This window comes from Lactuca serriola, chromosome 5 (genome assembly GCF_051521515.1).
Source record: "Lactuca serriola cultivar US96UC23 chromosome 5, Lser_US96UC23_V15, whole genome shotgun sequence".
Taxonomy (NCBI): Eukaryota; Viridiplantae; Streptophyta; class Magnoliopsida; order Asterales; family Asteraceae; genus Lactuca; species Lactuca serriola.
In genome coordinates this window covers 157596827-157599715 of record NC_136412.1, presented here as the reverse complement: position 1 = coordinate 157599715, position 2889 = coordinate 157596827, and positions in this window count along the sequence as shown.

Sequence of the window (2889 nt, the reverse complement as noted above, 5' to 3'; positions counted from 1 at the left end):
AAAAGGGATGCGAGGGTTTCCGAAAAACTTGCCCATTTCTTCTCTTTTCTCTTACGTTTGCCTCGTTTTCCGTGCCCGTTGAAACCCGAAGCCCTGGTCATTTTGCTCAAGTCCCGAGGGTCGATTTTACTCCCGAGATTCCCGAGAATCCCGAGAAAAATCCGTTTCCCAAGACGAAACTCTGCCTGGTTTTCCATCTCGCTATCTTCAAACTTTCAAGTGAGTTCATACCCCTTTTAATCAACCTTTGAATTGATTTTAAATGTTTTAAATACTTATGGAGGGGATACAAGTTAAATACTTATAGTTATTGCTTCAATCACATGTGATTAATAACTAGGGAAACCAGTGATTTTATCACTATTCAAACTGTCTATCAAACTGTTTTACTTCAAAATGTTTTACAAACCCTTTTACTTTTCAAACTTATATTACAACTGTGATTCAAACAAATGTTCCTTATACTTAAACTTTTTAATCAAACCTATGCCTTCAAATTGTTTTATAGATTGACATCAAGTCAATCTTTCATTAAAATAATACTTATGTTTCAATGTCTTATAAAAACTTATTTATGCTTTTATATTATAAATTGCATGCCCATATATGTATAGATGTATAAATAATGTTTAAAGGGCTTAGGAAGGCCATCCGCCCTATTTCATTTTTCTCGATTTGGATGTGGTCTGGTGGGATTTCGGGTGACCATCCGAAGGTGGTTTCAATATTAATTATATATCAAATATACCTATATAGACATAAAAGTACTTCCATATTCATACGTCCTAGACACACCATTAGTAAGTTACCATCGGGGTAACACACGATCATACTATTACAACTGCTAGATCGATGAGTCGGTTCATTCATTAGTCCATATACAACTATACTAGGAAGAGAACATATACAACTATACTATGAGAACATATACAACTATACTATGAGAACATATACAACTATACTATGAGAACATATACAACTATACTAGAACGAGAAACATTACCCTTACATTAATACGTTAACAATTGTGATCCACTGTATCGGAGCATGCCTTAAATGTCATGGCCCGAGTTGTAGCCAGAATTCTCTTGGAGGCAGAGCGTTGAATTTGCGTATAGATCTATACTGGATTGAGTATCCTACACCTTGCTGCTAGCTACAGCCGGACCTGTAGGTCTGCGGGTGCCAAACGTCATTCCATTATTACGACCATTTGTATGTCGTTGTTACCAGTCGATAGCATGGTGCAATTATCACATTTTACCTTAATATAAATCCGGTTTAAGGTAGTTAGTACAGCAATAGTTACTATAAAACTAAGCTACAGTACTACAATGATTTACCCATTACATATTTTTAGTGATAACCTCACTTGAACTTTAATGTACAAACTATATTTTGTTAAAAGATAGTTGCACTTGGGAAATTACACACTTTTACAACAAACGAACATACAAAACAGTTAAGCCTTGGTAGAAGGCTACTTTATTAGAAAATATAGGTTTTTCTGAGAGATTCAAACTTTTACAAACACTTACATACATTTCACGAACTTATACTTAAGACACGTTCAAACGTTTTTGATAACACACACTGACACTAAAATACTTATGAACTCACCAGCTTAATGCTGATAAACTCTTTCAAAATAACTTGTATTCTCAGGTCATCAGTAGACAGGTACCGATGCCAGCTTTTGAGGAGATGGAGCGCATTCAAGACTCATCATATTATTATTTTGATTTACCTTATATTTTTGGTGTCTAAAACTGTACAGAACACGCTTGTATTAATATTATATATTTAATGCAATGGATGATGTTGTTTGCTTATTTACATTTACTGTGTTGTGATACTTTACATGACGTCCTCCGCCCTAGAACGTTTCCGCCGTTCTTGGTTTTGGGGTGTGACACCCAGCGAGCCCTCGGATCTGCGATGCGTGGCTTCTTCTCAACCGTTGGATCAGGAGGCTCGGCCCTATAAATAGAAGGGTGCGAGACCTCCCGAGTATACTTTGCAAACTAGTCATTTTTGGCCCCTTTTACAATATTTCTTTCATTCTAACATCCCCCAAAGCCCCGTTATCGATTATAAGCCCCGGAATACGCCACGAAGTGCTCGAGAAGCCCGGAAAATTTATCTTTTCAGTTTCGAAGCTCGACCTTTGCAAAGTCCGGTTTCTCAATAAAACTCCCGGTTTTATTAGAAACGATCGTTTTAAGCAACGAATTGTTGCCCGATTATCATCAAATTAAGTGAGTGTGTAGTCACTTTCATCTTACACCTAGATATGAAGTATTTTCTATAAAATACATGCTATGTGTAATTATAGTAAGTTTTTATTTAAGGTGATTGTTGAATAGATGTTTTATACAAGTTTTAAACTATATATGTATTTTATCTACAAAATATATTGGGTAGAACATGGGTAGTTGAAATAGTCGTTGTGTGCTAAAATGGTGAGAGGCCTCGATGTTGATGTTGTTGTATTCATCTAGCGGAGTATAGATGACGACCACAGACCTTTCTAGATAGTCCAGTGGAACACTAGCATGTTCGCAACTTGTAGCTGTTGAAGAACTAAATGTTCATTGGTGTACTCCATCCCCCTCATGGTTGTCTTTAGGACATCTATGGCTGAGGAGACCCCTTAGCAATAGTGTCCATCCCAATGATATTGCTAAGGCTAGGTTGTCACACCCCAAAACCAAGAACGGCGGAAACATTCCAGGGTGGAGGACGTCATGTATAGTATCACAAACAATGTAAAGTACTAAACAAGAAACAACATCATCCATTGCATTAAAAGTAAAGTTTAAATACACGTGTGTTATTTCAATGTAATAAGACACCAAAAATACAATCAAAATAAAAGACGAGTCTTGT